The following is an 18,583-nucleotide window of genomic DNA, read 5'->3' as shown; positions in this document are numbered from 1 at the left end:
AGTTTGAGGGTTTTCTAGGAAGAAAATAATATTTGCGAGTGCCCACTGTGTACTAGACCGCGAGATAAGTTTCATTCATAAATTCTATCACGGTGCGAGTTAAGTGTTATAAATTACAGTGGCAAAAGCAAGGTCTTTGGAGTCAAATTTGAGCTCTGATTCTTATTAGCTGTATGACCTTCAGCAAATTATTGAAACTCTCTTAGCCAAAATTTACTCATCTGAAAAATGAGGATGTGATTCCTAACTCCCTGCCCTGTTCTCAGGAGCAAAGGAGGTCATGTTTGAAATAGCTGAGCGCAGCACCTAGCACACGGAAAATCTCAACAAATATTAGTTATCATGAGTGTAATGTGGTGATACATGCAGAGGGGGTCCTGGAATTGGGAACCAGGGCCCTCACGTGAGAACAGGTGCTAAGTACCCCACTTCTCAAAGTTCAGAGAACTCAGGCATTTGAGGTCCGCTGAGATCCTGCAGGTTGGCTGAGCTGCGCAAGGTGGTGTGGTTTAAGCTATCTTGCCAATATCCTCCTCCTTGGAAGTCTGCATATTCGGGGGAGGGGACTCAGCAGCAAGAGGCTGTTAGGGGGTTACTTGTAGCAGAGGGCTGATTTGGAGAGGGCAAACTCAGATCTGATCTCCATACCAGGGACCAGGTAGGAGAAAGACCCTCACAGGGGCCACCAAAGAACCAACAAATGCGCCTCACAGGAGAACCCATCTTGGACACCTGCCATACACTGGGAACAAATGGCCTGTGGATGTCAAATGGAGGAGCTGTGGTGACCAACAGAGACGGTTACTAGCTGACAGCAGGCGGTGGGGTAAGATGAGACCTGCGACCCCTTTCTCCTCCTGTAACACCAAAGCAATGCATGCTGGGAAGGAGGAGGTGTGGGTAGCGCAAGAGGGAGGCCGACCACCCTCACTCTAGCAATAATTTCAACCCTGGTGGCACCATAGAATCATTTGTGGAATTTAAAATAAAATTCTTTTTTTTTTTTTTTAAGATTTTATTTATTTATTTGACAGAGAGAGACACAGGGAGAGAGGGAACACAGCAGGGGGAGTGGGAGAGGGAGAAGCAGGCTTCCCGCGGAGCAGGGAGCCTGATGTGGGGCTGGATTCCAGGACCCTGGGACTATGACCTGAGCCAAAGGCAGACGCTTAACGACTGAGCCACCCAGGCAACCCTAAAATAAAATTCTTGATTAGAATATAAGATATTCTTTTTTTTTTTTTCCAGAATATAAGATATTCTGATTTAACTGATCTGGTCTGGAGTGGAATCCAGGTATTGATATTTTACTTTTTTATTTCTAGGCTTTGACTTTTAATGAAATTTGCCCTGCTGAATTTAAAACCTGCTTGGGACCAGTACATTATTTCTTCCAATTTCTCCCTTTGGGTATAGCAACACTTGTCCTATATTTATCTTCTTTTGCAAGAAGATCGTTCATCTTTTTTCTTTTTCTTAATAACTTCTTTTTTTTAATATTTATTTATTTATTTACTTAGAGTGTGCATGGTTGGGAGGAGCAGAGGGAGAGGGACAGAGAGAATCTCAAGCAGGCTCCACCCCCAGTATGGAGCCCTATTCGGGGCTCAATTTTATGACCCTGAGATCATGACCTGAGCTGAAACCAAGAGTGGGTCGCTCAACTGACTGAGCCACCTAGGCGCCCGATTAATTTTCTTTTATAAAAAATTATTTTATTTGGATATAGTTGATGCACAATGTTGCATTAATTTCAGGTGTACAACATAGTGATTCAGCTTCCTTTATGTTATGCTGTGCTCACCACAAGCGTAGCTCCCATCTGTCACCATACAATGCTATTGTTTATTGAAATAGCTATAGGCTATTGACTATATTTCCTATAGGCATTGAAATTTTTAATGAGCAGTGGTTCCCTGAATTGGGAACCACTTCTCTAAGCCAAAGTATATCCTGTGCTTGGGAGAAAGTGTAGGGTTGTCAGATTTATCAAAGAAAAATAAAAGTATTATAAGAGACATCCTTATACAAAAAAAATTATTCGTCTAAAATTATAATTTACTTCGGGCACCTGGGTGGCTCAGTCGGTTAAGCGTGTGCCTTCAGCTCAAGTCAGGATCCCAGGGTCCTGGGATGGAGCCCCACATCTGGGCTCACTGCTCAGTGGGAAGCCTGCTTCTCCCTCTCCCTCTGCCCCTCCCCCTGCTTGTGCTTTCTCTCTCTCAAATAAATAAGTAAAATCTTTTTAAAAAATAAAATTATAATTTTCTGGGTATTACATATTTTATCTGACAGTCCTAAGAGGGAAAGAAAAGTATTTGAAATGGATAGAAGATCGAAATTTTAAAATGAACAAGGCAGAATCTTAATGACTAAAAGTAACTGTTTAATAATAAAAAGCTGACTGAGACATTAGGGTATTGGGCTGATCTGGCAAAGTAGCTGCTCCTCAGTCAGAAATGAGTTTGACATAAGTACAGTTTAGGAGCAATTTCAGGAAAAATACAACCATTTCATGTTTATGCCCCTGGTGAATTAAGACTACCAATAAACCAGTCATATCGTTCTAACCAATAACCTTGCCCCAGAGATGAACAGAAGCCTAGAGAATTTATGTGATTTGTGCACATTCAACACAGTTGGTAAGTGACAGAGCCAGGCTTGGAAGTCAAGTCAATTTGACTTAAAAAAAAAAAAAAGAGTAGAAAGTTCTTTCTACTGTGCCATAATGGCTGTCAGAAGTTTTCTTTGATACTAGTAATACTGTACTAGGAGAGTGATTCCTTAAAACACAGTTGACCTATACAAATAGCCTTTAAGGCAGGAAGAGGAGAGGCAGTGGTGGAATTGTTAATTCTGGAAACTTGGGGGGGCCCAGACCCTGCAGACTGGCCCTATTCCTGCCTTCCTGCCCTGCCGTAGGGGAGCAGAGTGAGGGGCTGAGCCGGGGACATTCCGGTCTCCTTGTCCTCTCAGTTGCTGAGCAGCCAAATGGCGGTGGCCGCTTGAATGTTTATTTTGTGGCAATTTGCTACTCCTTCATGATGTCTACTGCTTATATTTCTGTGTTTTAATTAAACGCCATCTCACTGCGCCTGTCCTTGTTGTGCTTGAGCTCTGGGACTGTTTTAGTAAAGGGTACAATTTTGTATATCAAATGGTGAAAAATAAACAAAACCACCTGTTCTGCAAGCCTGAGTGCTGCCGAGTGTGGAGCTCTCCACCCCCTCTCCCTCCCCCTAGAGAGGGCTGGAGGTACACTGTCCCCATCCAAAGTCCCTAGACTGGGGGCTCCCTGCCTCAGGGCCTTGACTTTGGGGGAGCTGGGAAGAGCCGTGGTGACAGACGGGGGCAGTGGCTCAGGGTGTGGGGGGGAAGACAGACTGCTGAAGGCAGCCTGTCCCCAAATTACCTAAGACTCACAGATGAATGTGAAGTGGGACAGAACCTACTCATGAGTAATCCCAGCCTTCCCTCACCCGTTCCCACCACCTGTTAAGGGAAAATGTATCTTTTCCTCTTGAGCTTCCCTCTTTCCTCACCTGCATGGAGGATTCCACATTTGCCAGCCTGTGTCCCGGGATTCTGAGATCCTGGATAGGGAGAGGGGCTACAGAGACAGAGGACCAGAAACATGGGAAGGAAGAGAGAGGGAAACGCATGGGATGGGCATGTGGGCTGTGCTGGGAAGAACATTTTTGGTAGAGTTAAGAGTGAGATACAAAAGTTTCAGGCTGGGAGACAAAGGGTATTTTTTTTTTCCAAATAATTTATTGAGGTGAAATTCACATAACATAAAATTGATTATTTAAAGTGAACAATTCAGTGGCCTTTAGTTACATTCACAGTGCTGTGCGCGGATCCGCCATCTCTATCTCTTTCCTAATATTCTCATCTCTCCAAAGTGAAACCGTGAGGAAGGGTAGTTTAAGATGTTTTGACATGGATTGTGAATTGGATCCTTAATGTTCTTCAAGAGACCCAGGCAAAGTAAACTCTTTCTATCTTATTGTTATTTATCATTTCTCTGTTATCTGTATAACTTCTCCCCCGCCCCAAACCTATCACTTGGCTATCATATTTTGCTAAGCATTTTCAACTTAAATAAGTCAAATATGTCTTTTCTTTCAGAGATTCAGGGTTTTCCATCCTGATAAGGAGAACTCTGATCCATATATTTACCTAGATTTTCTTCTAAACTATTTATCGTTTTATTTTATATAGTTGTGAAAAGTCCTTAACGTGTCTAGAATTGTTTTGGCATATGATGTAAGATGGGATGCAATTTGTTGTTTTAGAGAATAGTAAGTTGAGCTAGGATCATTTAAGTAACCTATTTTTTCCCTGCTGACTTAAACTATCAACTTTGTTATGTATTAAATGCTCGCATGTACTGGGTTCGATTTTTTTCAATCCCCTATCCTGTTCCTCTCCTGGTTGTTCTCTTCCTGTACTAATACACAGTGATTTGATGACAAAGTTTTTTTGGAGTGCTCTGATATCCAATAAGTTTAGGCCTCCCTAACCGTTATTCTTTTTCCTATTTTCTTCTCTTCTGGACATTTATTCCTCCATGTAAATTTTAAGTGCATTGTATCCAGTTAAAAAACAAAACCTGTTGGAAGCAAAGTAAGTCTATTAGAAGTCAAGTTAGTAGATCTCCTTGGTGGGAGGTATGGACCAGGGGGAGGCAGAATGGCGGAGTTCTGGGGACTGGTTATGTTATATTTCTTTACGGAGATGTTAGTTACATGGGCACATTTATGATTTGAACGCTTTTCTGTATGTATGCTATACTTCAAAATAAAAACTACATTCAAAAACCTTCTAGGATTATAATTGGGATTGTATTATATTTATATTTTGGGGGAGAATAAATTTTTTATGATATTAACTCTTCTGAACAAATTGTATGGTGTTAAAATTTATTCAGATTTTGTTTTATGTTTTTTAATATAATTCTTTCACATAGTTTTATACCTTTCTTTTATATTCATCCTTCAATATTTTGAAGATTTTGCCACTAAAATTAATTGAATTTTTTCTCTTATCTATTTTTTAGTGAACATGCTATAGTAGAGAGAAGTGACTAATTTTTGTATGCATTTCTATAAGTCTTGCTATCTTATCAAATTCTTCATTAATTTGAGGTTTGGTGTTTGTTTTTTTTTTAACTACAGCTTCCTAGGCTTTCTAGTAATGCAATCAGGTCATTGGTGGAAGAAAATATTGTCAAATATTTATGTCAGTTACTAAATTTAATGTTCTTACTGTATTTCCTAAAAACATCCAAGGCAATGTTAAACAGTAATGTTAATAGCAGGTGTAAATCTGGAAAAAAAGAGAGAACCATGAATGAAAAGAATTACTCCAATACCTTATTTCTTTTCAAATATTTATAGTAATCACTTCATTTTCTTACCTTATTACATTTGTCTGAGTCTCTAAATCTCTAAGAAAAATCTTGAATTAAAATGACAATAGTGAGCATTCTTGTCTAGTTCTTAGTTTTGTTTTAGATTTTATTTATTTATTTGACAGAGAGAGAGAGAAAGAGCACAAGCAGGGGGAGTGGCAGGCAGAGGGAGCAGGAGAAGCAATCCCCTCACAGAGCAGGGAACCCAATACAGGGCTCAATCCCAGGACCCCAGGATCATGACCTGAGCAGAAGGCAGATGCTTAACTGACTGAACCACCCAAGCACCCCATGGTTTTTTTTATTTTAATTGAAATGCTTTTGGTATTTTGCTGATTAGAATGATATTGGCTATTGGTTTTTGACAGAGACTTTATTATATCTAACAACTATCATTTTGTTCTTATTTTCCTTAAAGCTTGAGTAGGGATGCCGCTGAATTTTATCAAATGCCTTTTCAGGAACTATTGATAAGATGATAAGCTTTTTCACCTTTAATTTACTGATGGAAATATTTATGTTGACAGATTTCTTGGTGTTGTGCTTTGTAATCCTAGACTAAATTCTGCTTAGTTACAGCGTATTATTACAGTGTATTATTCTTTTACCACATAGCTAGATTTTATTTGTTAATATTTTATTTAGAATTTTTGCATCTATAGCTGTAAGATTGGCTTGTTGTTTCCTTTTATGTATTATCTTGATCAGATTTTAGTCTTAAAATTATGCCTGCTTCATAACATAAATTGAGAAGCTTTCATTTTTTTCCATGGCTTATAATAAGTTAATTAACATTGAAATTATCTGTTCTTTGAAGATTAGAAAACTGAGCTGTGGAACCATCTGTCTTGATGCCCTTTTTATTTATTTATTTTTTTTAATTTTTTATTGTTATGTTAGTCACCATACATTACATCATTAGTTTTTGATGTAGTGTTCCACGATTCATTGTGCATAACACCCAGTGCTCCATGCAGAACATGCCCTCCTCAATACCCATCACCAGGCCAACCCATCTTCCCACCCCCCTCCCCTCTAGAACCTTCAGTTTATTTTTCAGAGTCCATCATCTCTCATGGTTCGTCTCCCCCTCCGATTTCCCCCCCTTCATTCTTCCCCTTTGATGCCCTTTTTAATGGTAGATCTTTAATATCTTTCTTCTCTCTCTCACTATAATTAGTTATTCAGGTTTTCACTTCTTGGATGGATTTTGGTAATTTCCTCTAGATCTTCAAATTTATTGTCATAGAATTAGCGTATAATCAATTATTATAATTATTTTAATCTCTTCTGTATCTGTGATGATGGCTCTTTTTCATTCCCTATCTTGTTTCTTTTTTGTTCTCTCTTTCCTTTAATCAGACGTGAGAGGGGGTTATCCATTTTGTTGAATTCCGTGATTCTTTAAATAAGAATCTCAGCTTGCAGTCCTTTGTTCTCCAAAGTCCATACACGCTAGGTACTAGCTGCCCATACAGCAGAGTTGAATGCCAATCTGATTCTCCTTCCTTGTTCTTTTTACCTGTGAACCGGAAAGATTCATTGCTTTACCTCTGGAATTCAGAAGTTTACCAAGGTATGCTTGGGTGTAGAATTTGTTAATGCTTGCAAGACAGTTACTGATCTTTCTTTATCTGCAGGAAAGCTGCTTGCTTTATTGTTTAATTATGGCCTATTTTCCAGCTGTCTCTCCTTCTGGAATTGCTGTTTTCCCTTATGGTGGCCATCTCTTTGTGTCAGCTCTGTGGTTTTTGTTTCTTCCACCGGATCCTCTATAGATGCCCTGACTGGAGTCTCAACACTGACTATCCTACTCTTCACCTAATTCAATTTGTTATAATTTGAAAATCATATTAGTTTGTTTTAATTCCAGACTGTCTTTTGAAGACTTTTCTTAAATCTCATCAGCTTCTCTTATTATTATTTTTTTGTGTAGGTTATAGATTACTTCCTCCAGTAGTGCTAATTTTTTACAAGTGTTTATTTTTTAAGTTTTGATTGCTTTGTTATTCCTCTCTCTCTCTCTCTCTAGCTGTTGTCCTTCTCTGACATATAATTATTCTTTGTTCCTTGGAGCTCAGGTGCTGCTAAGAACCTTCCATGGTATCATTTCCAAGAGAGCTAGAAGGTCTTGTGGTCTCTGTCCCCAGGGGCTGGCAATGGAACAAACATAGTTTGTCAGATCTCTATGAAGTCCCCACAGGAAGGAAGCTTTTATGTTTACCATCTTTTCATGAACTCCCAACCTCAAGGATGGAATGGCTTCAAACTTCCTTTCCAGCATTTGAGTTGGGATATACCTGTGGATACAGACATTCCCCTCGGGTGGACAGTTCCTCAGGGCTAGCTCCCCCAGGATACTCAGCGTTCACACTCTTACCTGAGTCCCTCAGACACTAGTGGCCAGGCTCTCATAAGGCCCGGAGGGGAGAAAGCCACTTAACTACCAGGTGCCCCCTTACCAGTTGCTTACATCTGTCTGGACTAGGTAAGATAGACCAGCTGGAGTTGTGGCTGGGATGGAAAGAAGTCAGGACATCTTCCCTAATTCCTTCTCATTTCTACAAGTCCAAACTCTATCCATCCTTAAAAGGGTGTTTACAAAAAACACTTCCCTTATGAACTCCTTCCTGAACTCCCTGTCCCAGTGGGTCTCAACTGGCTGAACTTGGAATCTCCTGAGGAACTCTACCAATTACCAATGTTTGGGTCCGACCCCAAAGACTCTGATTTAATAGGTTGGGCTCCGAGCTCTTTCAAGACCTTGTGGAGACTGTACCATGTGGCCAGGATTGGGTATTACTGACCTCACTTGGTGTGCTTGTCCCTTCCCACCTCCTGACAGCATTCAGTCTTTCCTGTATTATTCCGTTGGTGTACTTCTTGCACCCTCCTACCAGTAAGCTTCTTGAGCTCACGTTCACTTATTTGCTCAATAGTTCAGTCATTCACTTCCTCACTTCATTCTTTCACTCCTTCATTTATTCATTCAACAAATATTTAGTGTCTACCATACTCCAGGGGGCAGGCCCTGGGAGATTCAAAGATGAATGAAAGTCTTTGTATAAATATATTTACACATGTGTGTGAGTTCAGTTAATGTTTTTCAAATGAAGACGATCTTTTTCTTACACTTTTCTCTAACATAAACTGAGAAAAACTTGCTGTGGACTGCTCAACTATCCTGCCCTGAAAAGTGTTTTTGTGAGGAAAGGCGCTATCACAAATCCAATTTCTAAAAATCCAGATGAAAAAAGACTGCAGTGTCAACTGTTGACAGAGACAAATGGGAAAAGCCAGAAAGATCTGTGAATAGGGAAGCCTCAAAAGTCACATAGCATGCAGCCTTGTGTCGCTAACATCTGCGGCTTACTAATCTAGAATTTCAACTCCCCGAAGAAATGGATGACAAAGCTCCCTTTTCTTGCCATCAATTTCTCTCTTTTTTTTTCCCCAAGAACTGGGTATATTCATAGGTACTACATGAGTCATGGAAATGAAAAAACATTTCTAACGACGAAGTTTTTGGCTCAGTCTCCTGTGTGCAGATCACTGCATACCCTGGTTAGGAGGCAGTCCCATGGTGAGGGGAAAGACCACCAGCCCGAGAACTGGGTGATGAAGTTCCGGCATCTCTTCGGCATTTCTCTCCGTGTGTCATGAGCACCCCTCACACACAACAAGGAGCCCAGATGATCTCTGTCCATCCTCTGTGAGCATTTATGTGGACAAAATTTCAAAAACATGCAAATGGAGTGCCAGAGGAAGGGGTATCTATGAAGAGAGGCTGCTTTGAAGCCAAATTCTACAAGTGCCAAAAAGAGCATGGAAAATTGGCTTCTGAGTTAGAATAACACATGCCACAAAGTTAGGGTCATATTTTCCCCCTCTCTTAACATAATTGCATTTAAAGTCACATCTCACCTATCTGGAGCCCAGCCAAGAGCCAAGAAAGAAACCAAAAAGGGCTCTAAGCATAGCCGGTGATGGTAGAAGTTCCGCCACGAGGACACTCTTGCACTTTGTATCTGGGAAGACCCAGCTTTCGTCCAACATTTTCTCTTCTTTACACACAGTTGCAGCAAGTTGGAGAAACTGGTTATCCAAACCTAAATGGATAGTGCTACATTGAAAGGGATGTAGAAGATGCTATAGGCATGCATCCTGACAGCCAGGAGAAGCAAGCAGGAGACAGAATAAAGGAAATGCACATACAGTGGCATTTCTCCAGATTTCCAGCCCATTCTATTTTCAGTAGATAGGAATGTTTGACTTCCTACAGCTTCTGACACCTGGCTCAGGATAGATACATCCTCCCTCCTTGCCACAGGTTGGGTTGCCCGGAAAGCCGACTCTGAGATGAAGTTTGGCATACAGGGTGTTTATTAAAGAGTGACCATGATGTCCATGTTATGGAAGAGAACAGAAGGAAGCCAGAGTGGACAGAGGGAAAATTGAGACTACAACGTGACCCAACAATAACCTTGGCCAACTCCATGGGGAAAACTGGAGCTAGTCCTCGGAGTTGTCATCAGCTGGATCAAGATGGGCGTGCCTTTATATTCCTGCATCGACAGTCATTGAATATAGGTTGTCTGGGTTCCTTAGGTGAAGAGGCTCTTCCAGAGGTGCTGACAGATGAAGGCTCTCTGCTGACAACACACCCTTCAGCTGAGGCAGAAGGGGCCTGGGTGGTGCCTCACCCAGGGGCCACTGTGCTCCTTGACACATATCCTGGAGGATTAGGATAGTCTCACCTTCTCTGTGCTGCAGAGATTGACTGATGGCTGTGGCAGAGATGGCTAATTATCCAGCAAATAGCCATCCTAGGGTAAGGGTAAGGATAGCAAGGTACTCGGCTACAATATATTATTTTCCTCTCTTCCTTGTTAGTAACTGTAGCCATGAACTTTGGCCAATGAGATATAAACAATGTTGTGTGGAAATTCTGAGAAGAATTTTTTAAAGTTGCTGACCCTGCCTTCTTCCTTTCTCTCTCCATTCTGCTCTTTTGCTACCTGTAATGTGGATGTGATAGATGAGCTCTGGCAGTGATCTTGGACCATGAGGTAGCTTTAAGAATGGGAGCTATGTACTAGCGAAGTAGATCCGAAGGACAGAAGGAGCTTGAGTCACTCTGGAGCTGTCATACCATATCTGAACTGGACTTCTTTTTATAGAGCAATAAACATCTATCCTATTTAAACCACTGTTATTTGAGTTTTCTGTTTTTGCAGCCAAATTTGAGCTGACCAGATTCAAAGGCCAAGCTTTCTTGGGGATTTCTTACCATTAAGATGGTGGTTTTTGCTTCCTTCATAATTCTGGAATCCACCTCCTGTCCATTGCCATTGCCATGTTGGTGGAAGTCCTTACTGTTCCTCCTTTCACTCTTCACCCTCTCCAAAAAATTGTCTATACTACTGTCAGAATGATCATGGGAGGGACACATTTGATTATGCCAGTCCCATAGTTAAAAATGTTTCAAGAAACTGTAAAGTCTAACTTGTTTGTGATTGCATACTTTGTCTTATGAATATTAGGACCTGAGCATGTCCTACTCGCTGCTTGTGCTTATTTTGCTACGCAGTTTATATTGTGTGTTTGTAAGTGTCCTCGGAGCATTGCTGAAAGCAGCACTGGCTGTTCCTGCAGTGAGGAAGCCGCTGGCTGGCACCATGTCCCACGTGAGCCAGTGAAAGAACATGAGTTTGTCAGTAAGCTCGGAGTTGGGCGCATCTAGCCCTACCTCCGAGCCATAATCCAGCAGCCACCTCTTCTCCCAATCACACAATCCTGCTCTTTAATAGAATTTCATTGTCCTCTGAGCTATTCCTTTGTCCCTTCCTCTATGAGTGCCCTGAGCATGTGTGACTTTTTTGCAGTGAAATGCAGGTTACAGATGCACCAATGAGCCTCCAGCCACATCCAAAGCGCCTCAGGATGAGTTGGGTTTCGTTTTGTTTTGTTTGGTTTGGTTTGGTTTGGTTTTCAGAAGTTACCAGTGGGTTCCACAGTATTGTGTTACTATATCAATATTTCTCCCCCTTGAAGATCTTGTTGACTTTATTTTTTATGTACATACATTTAAAAAACCCTTTTGTTTTGAGGTCATTAAGGATTCCCATACAGTGGTAAGTTATCATCATCCTCCTCTTCACCCAATTTCCCCAAACCGTAACATCTTGGCCTAAGTTATGTACAATATCACAACCTGGAAATTGACATCGATATAATCCACATCACTATTTTAATATGTTATTGTTTTCCTTCTTTTTAGACACATCATATATTTATTTAAAAGGGAGTCGACCTTGTGAACTTGCAGTAGAAGATGTGTATTGCACTCTTTTTACTTCTGATGGTATGTATTGTATAGAGTTTGGGTGCTTCTTGTGATGAAAATAAACTTTCTCTTTATTTGAAAGATAAAACGTTTTCAAGAGCTCCTTTTCCTTCTTGGGATGAAGTCTGGAATTGTTTGTGTGGCCTTCAAGCTGCTCCAAGTTCTGGCCCTAACTCCCCACCGTTGTCTATCACCACTCCTCACCTGGTTCCCCCAGAGCCAGCCTCCCAGAGCAATTCCACTGCTTGCAAACCTTGCTCTAATAGGGTCTAGATAATTCCTACGCATATTTCAAATTAAGCAAAGTCTATAATTCCTCCTAGAGGCGTTAGCTACCCTCTCTCTCAGTCTGGGTTAGATGTCTTTTTATTTTTTCCTTCCTTAGTGCCTGGCATGCAGTTGATGCCCAATAAATATTTGTGGAATGAATAAATAAATGAATGACTAACTCTTAGCAGTGTAAGAGGGTCGGGACAAGCTGGCTACTTGTCTTTTCTGTTACTTAACTCTAGGCTCCACCACTGGAAGAGATCCTGCCTAAGTGCGTTGGTCTGGGCAGCACCAAGCCCAATGCATTGCATATATTAGGTGCTCAATATGTGATGATGGATGGCTAGAGGGAGGTGGGAATTGAGACAGGAAGAACAGTGTGAGTGCAGGTCTGGAGATAGTGGGTTCCAGGACAGTGAGTAGACCATTTGGCTCAGAAGAAAAATCATTTTACAGGCCATTTACTCCATTGGAGCAGTAAGTCTGGCTTATATCACTGGGCATCTCAATTATAGGCATTTACTGAGTCCTTCCCGCCCCTACACTGTTAAAACAAAATATAAAAGAATCTGCAGCTTCTGCAACCCTCTATTCCGTGAACATCAGTCATCCCCACGGGCTCAGCGCTGATGCTCATCAACAGCTACTCACAGAATCTTCTAGGATCCAAAACTAGGGAGTTAGTGCATTGGATGGGCTTCATTCACCTCCAGAAAGGGAAGGTTTGCCTGAGTGCTCATATAGACTTAAAATGATCTCCCGAACAGCTATGCCATCATTAGCACCTGAAAAGGAGGGTTTTATTCTCTTAGTTCAGTCTCTTCTTTTATGGGAATATGGAACTTGTGAAGCTGGAGTTCACATGCCAGTCTGTAGGAGTGGCTTCTTTGTAAGCCTGCGCCCCAGGCACGTGCTCCTGCCTGTGACGCATTCTGTTCCAGGGAGCCAGGGGGTACACCCCGTGAACCAGAGGCAGGGTCACAGGGGATGGACACCCTCAGTTTTGAATCCTGGTTCTGCCTCTCTCTTAACGTGGATTTAGTGTTCTCCACCGCCACATCATAAAATAAAGAAATAGGATGACCCCCTATCTCATACAGCAGTTTTGAGGATTCTGTGAGGCAATGTATGGGAACTTAGAACAGAAAGAGGCACACGGCAGATGCTCAGGAAATGTTATCTCTCATCATCATCATCATCATCATCATTATCGAAGAATCATAACTGAGCATGAAGTATGAGGGCTCAGGAACAGAAACAACTGTCCTTGTAGGCACCTCTCTGAGTTTTTCATTATGTTAGGTCGCTGGTGTATGGATATAGTCAGTATTAGGCTGACCACTTGGGGTAGGCGGAATAATGCCCGCCACTACCCCCTCCACTCAACAAGGGTGTTCATGTCCTCATCCCTGGAACCTGTGAATGTCACCTTATAGTCCAAAAAAGGACTTCGTAGATGTGACTGAGTTAAGGAACTTGGGATCAGGAGATTGTCCTGGAGTATCCAGGGGACCATAAATGCAGTCCTGTGTATCCTGATAAGCAGAAGAGGGGGATTTGGCACGCACGGAAGAGAAAGCGATGGGACCACAGAGTGATGAGGTGACAAGCCAAGGACTGCCATCAGCCATCAGAAGTTGGAAGAGACAAAGAATAGTTTCTCTTTTAGAGCCTCTGGAGAGAGCATGGCCCTGCTGACACCTTGATTTCAGCCCAGGGAGACTGATGTGGGACTCCTGGCCTCCAGAGCTGTGAGAGAATACATTTCTATTGTTTTAAGTCACCAAGTTGTGGTGATTTGTTACAGTCGCCATGGAAACTAATACACCACTTATCTAACTATTTGGTTGAATTATTGCAACAGCTGTTTATAATTTTTATTTTTGCTGTTTGTTTTTAAGGTTACTGCCCTCATTTTTTATGTCATTTTGGGGGGGAAAGCATGCAAAATTAATGAACCTAAGATTCAAGTTACGAGTAGCAAATTTTGATGCCCTTTTCTTTGCATATACTGAGCAGTAAAGAGTTGTTTTGCCGATATTAATCTTCCAATGAGTTCTTTGGTGCTTCAGTACAATCTATATTTTAATACTTAATTTGTATTTTGGCCTTTAGTAAAGAATCTAAATTTTGAGTATTGCAGAGCTGAGGGTTAGGTAAGAGTTATTTTGTTTTTCTCAGAATAAGTTGTTTAAACAACCAATTACTTATTACTGATGTGTTTTATAGAGTTAAGTGTTGAAAACAATTGGCTTTTACTTTACTATGAAGTTTAGATTTCCCACAGTAAAATCATTGGCTGGAAAGCAGGAAGACTCCTTGTTGCTCTTTTTACTTTTCTGGAAAATGTTTCAGGGACAATTGAGCAGAATGTTTTAAACTGTGTGCATTCAAGGGGGGAACATGAGTCCAGGGACCCTGGGACTGGCACTTCCTCTACTTTCTTCGTCCACCAAGTAAACCCACTTGTTTGTGATGGTCAGAGGATTCCTGTAAAAGATTCGGGCCTTTCCTCCTTGTAAAAATGCATGTGCAGTTGATTCTCATTATTCATAGTATTTATATGCTATGAAGTCAACACAAACACCGAATTAGCAAATACTGAACCTTGGCTCCTAGGGGAAATGGAGGGTTAGGTTCCTGCAATCCTCTGGTCACAACATTTTCATCAATTGATCAGTACACAACCTTGTTTTATGTGTGTTCTGTTTAATGACTTTACTGAATATATATTGTTGATTTGTTAACATTGAATTCAGCCAACAGCACTATTCTTCGTGCCTGAATGAAGCTTACCTAACACACATATTTTCTCCATAAGGCACGTCACAGCCTTCTTGTGCTGAAGAGCACTAGACAGCCCATCAGGGCTATACTTGAAGATCATTTTAAAATCACCAAAAAAAAGCACAAAAATGCAAAAAAAAGTGATGCTAAATATACCACCCAAACACAAGAGACACTGTTTACAATGCCGAAACAAGCTGAAACATAGCTAAAACAAATAGGCACAGGGTTGGTTTGCTTGGCCTTGGCTGGGGAGATGGGTTTCAGGGACTCAACCTCTACGTCACTCTGCAAATATCCGCAAATGAACTCAAGAAAGTGCTGGTGAGGTTACAAATAAATTCCAGTGAATAGGAAAATTTGAAAACACAGAATCCGTGAATAAGGATCACATGTCCTCCCTAGTAAGCTGACTAAGCAGGTTTTACCATCAATGGACACTCAACTGTGAAGTGACTTTATTCAACATTATAAACTCAGAGCACGATGTGGTTGTCGTTTTTAAGGAGTTTAGAGTTTGGTTAGGGAACCGAGCGTGGGAACAGCCGTCCACACCTCCAGTGACAGAGCTGGTTCGAGCACCTGGGAGCCACATGCGTTCCTCTCGGACTGGGGAAAGCAAGTGCGTCCTGGAGAATGACAGCGCTCCTTCCCGACAGCCGGTGTCTATGAGGGCAAAGGAAGAGTCGGGAGGTGCTAGGATCCCTAAAGACAGAAGTGGTACTAAGGGAAGAGAAAGAAAAAAAGGAACAAAGTCATGTTTGCTTTCTTCACAATTTTGTTTGGAGTCCACACTCCGTGTACGGTGAACACCTGTAGAAAGGTTTTAGACGTGGTTATAAGCTGATGAATTTTCCTTGATAGAGTCACAGGAGAAAATCAAACACAAAGAGGATTCAGTTTGGCAAAGGCAAACTGCTCTATGGAACGATCCGAGTTCCTGAATATAATTGTTATTACACAGGATCTAGAGCTAAAAGGGGTATGTGATCTTATCAGGTCTTGTTTTTACATCTTCCAGAAAGGATTGAGAAATTTGTCCCAGGTCTAATAGTGGCACAGCTAGAACTAGGGTCTCCTAATGTCAGTTTCCACAAGGCATCATTTTTAAAAATAGACTTTTTGTTTTAGAACGGTTTTAGGTTTGTGGCAAAACTGAGCAGAAAGTGCAGAATTTCACATACACCCTGCCCCAATCCTCCCTCTTTATCGACATCCCCCACCAGAGTGGTCCATTTGTTACAATCCATGAATGCACATTGGCACATCATTATCAGCCAAAGTCCTTGCTTTATATTCAGGTTCACTTTTGGTGATATATACTCTATGGTTTTTGACAAATGTATAATGGCATGCACCCACCATTATAGTATCACCCAGAGTAGTTTCACTGCCCTAAAAAAAAAAAACTTTGTGTCCCAGAGGTTCATCCCTAACTCACCCTTAACTCTTGACAACCTCTGATCTTTTATTGTCTCCATAGTTCTGCCTTTTTCAGAATGTCATATAGTTGGAATCATCCCATACATATTCTTTTCAGATTGGCTCCTTTCATAGTGATATGCATTTCAGTTTCTTCCAGGTCTGCTCATGGCTTTAAAGCTTATTTATTTATTTATTTATTTATATAGTTTTTAAAGATTTTATTTATTTATTTGACAGAGAGAGAGAGAGACACAGCTAGAGAGGGAACACAAGCAGGGGGAGTGGGAGAGGGAGAAGTAGGCTTCCCGCCGAGCAGGGAGCCTGAAGCAGGGCTCGATCCCAGGACCCTAAGATCAACCTGAGCCGAAGGCAGACGCTTAACGACTGAGCCACCCAGGCGCCCATAAACTTTATTTATTTTTAGTGCTGATTAATATTCCTCTGTCTGGATGTACCAGTTTATTTATCCATTCACCTACTGAAGGACTTCTTGGTTGCTTCTAAGTTTTGGCAAGTATCAATAAACTGCTGCTGCAAACATCAGAGCAGGTTTTTGTGTTGACGTAAGTTTTTGACTCCTTTGGGTAAATGCTAAGGAGCATGATTGCGGGGTTGTATGGTTAGCGTGTGCGTAGTTTTGTTCGATACTACCAAACTATCTTTCATAGTGACTGTAGCATTTTGCATCCCCACCAGCACTGAATGGGAGTGTTTGGTGGTGTCAGTGTTCTGGGTTTTGGCCATCCTATTAGGTGTGTAGTGGTATCTCACTGTTTTAATTTTCATTTCTCTGGTGACATAGGATATGAAGCACCTCTTAATTTCATTTGCCATCTGTATATATTCTTTGGTGAGGAAGGTCTGTGAAGGTCTTTGGCATATCTTTTAATCAGGTTGTTTGTTTTCTCATTGTTGAGTTTTAAGAGTTCTTTGTGTATTTTGGATACAGGTCATTTATCAGATATGTCTTTTACAAATATTTTCTCCCAGTCTGCGGTGTGCCTTCTCATTCTCTTGACCCTGCATCGTTTTTTAGCATGGTGTAAATGCTCAATGGGTATTAGTTAAAGAATGAGTTAGTGAATAGCACTTTATCTCTGAAATTCAACTAGAAGCCTATGATTCTGTTCTAGGTGATGGCTACATGTGGGTGTTCATTCTGTTCATTCATCAAGATGTATACATTTTTTTCTATGTAGATTATAAACTTCAAAAAAAAAAAAAAAAAAAGCAGAAAAGGAGAAATCCCCAGGACAGTACAATTTGAAAGACAGAGTTCCAGTTTATATGAAATGTCCCCCCTTCTGAGGGAGAGGAAATTAGAATTTTAAAGGGGCCCTAGACATAATCTTGTCCAATTTTCATGTTTTGCAGATGACAGAACTTAATTATAAAGAGACAAATTGACCTGTCACTTCACCTTGGGCCTTTCAATGGGAGCAGAGTCTGAACACTGGACCAACAGACCTAGACTTTGATGGCCCCGCACTTTGAGCCTCAATGTTCTCATCCGGATAATGGTGATGATAATAATACCCCATCTCACGGGGTTGTAAAGAGGTTTAAGTAAGAATAATGTATGGGAAGCACCCAGCCCGTGCTGCTGACGCGGCAAATGGCTGTGGTTAATGTCTGTTCTCAAGCACAGCACTTTGCGTATAGGATTTGTCTAATAAATACTTGCTGGATTTTATTCTATATTTTCACTTGGAAAGAGGGAGGGAGGGGAGAGGTGGTAGTGATTTTAGCATTTGTACCCAAGTTCAAATAGGATGGCACCTGCTCAAAAAATTTTGAAGGTCTGCTCGGAATCTAAAATAACAGCTACAGGAGCGTACATTTCTAAATAAATGGATGGCATTATTTCCAGGATCTTAAAATGCTAATATTTACACAGTGAACGTTCAGCATTTGCTTTGCGTGCCAAGACCCCACCAGCCACTTTCATGCTCTTTCCCTGCAAACCACCTCTCTCATTCCAGACCGAGCCTCCGAAGCTGCTTCTCGAGGTCAGATCCTGGTGTGGGTGTGGGAGAGGCTGGAGCTTCCCAGCAGCCTCTGAGGGAAACTCAGCCAGTGGCTTATCTCCTATGTCTATTGTTCCTCAGGGCGTTGCGTTTTTGTATTTTAAAATAAACATCTACTAGTGTGAATTTGTTAAACACAAACATTTAAAATACACTACCTTTTTTGGGGATGCCTGAGTGGCTCAGTCGGTTGAGCGTCTGCCTTCGGCTCAGGTCGTGATCCCAGGGTCCTGGGATCGAGCTCCCCCTCAGCCGGGGGAGTCTGCTTCTCCCTCTCCCCCTGCTCATGCTCTCTCTCTCTCTCTCATCACT

The 18,583-nt window shown here is 41.4% G+C and overlaps 1 long non-coding RNA gene across 1 annotated transcript in view; it reads left to right on the top strand.

Annotated features, from left to right (window-relative positions):
- The window catches only part of LOC116643082, a 30,109-nt gene extending 12,216 nt beyond the window's left edge, over positions 1-17,893 (top strand). Inside the window, exons 2-3 of the long non-coding RNA XR_004301482.1 lie at positions 11,697-11,780; positions 17,619-17,893. This is a non-coding gene — a long non-coding RNA (uncharacterized LOC116643082). The remainder of the gene's footprint in view (positions 1-11,696; positions 11,781-17,618) is intronic.
- Positions 17,894-18,583: the final 690 nt, after the last annotated feature.

The sequence above is a fragment of the Phoca vitulina genome, unplaced genomic scaffold, assembly GCF_004348235.1.
Source record: "Phoca vitulina isolate PV1807 unplaced genomic scaffold, GSC_HSeal_1.0 scaffold25, whole genome shotgun sequence".
Classification (NCBI taxonomy): domain Eukaryota; kingdom Metazoa; phylum Chordata; class Mammalia; order Carnivora; family Phocidae; genus Phoca; species Phoca vitulina.
This window is presented reverse-complemented; position numbering and strand designations above follow the sequence as displayed.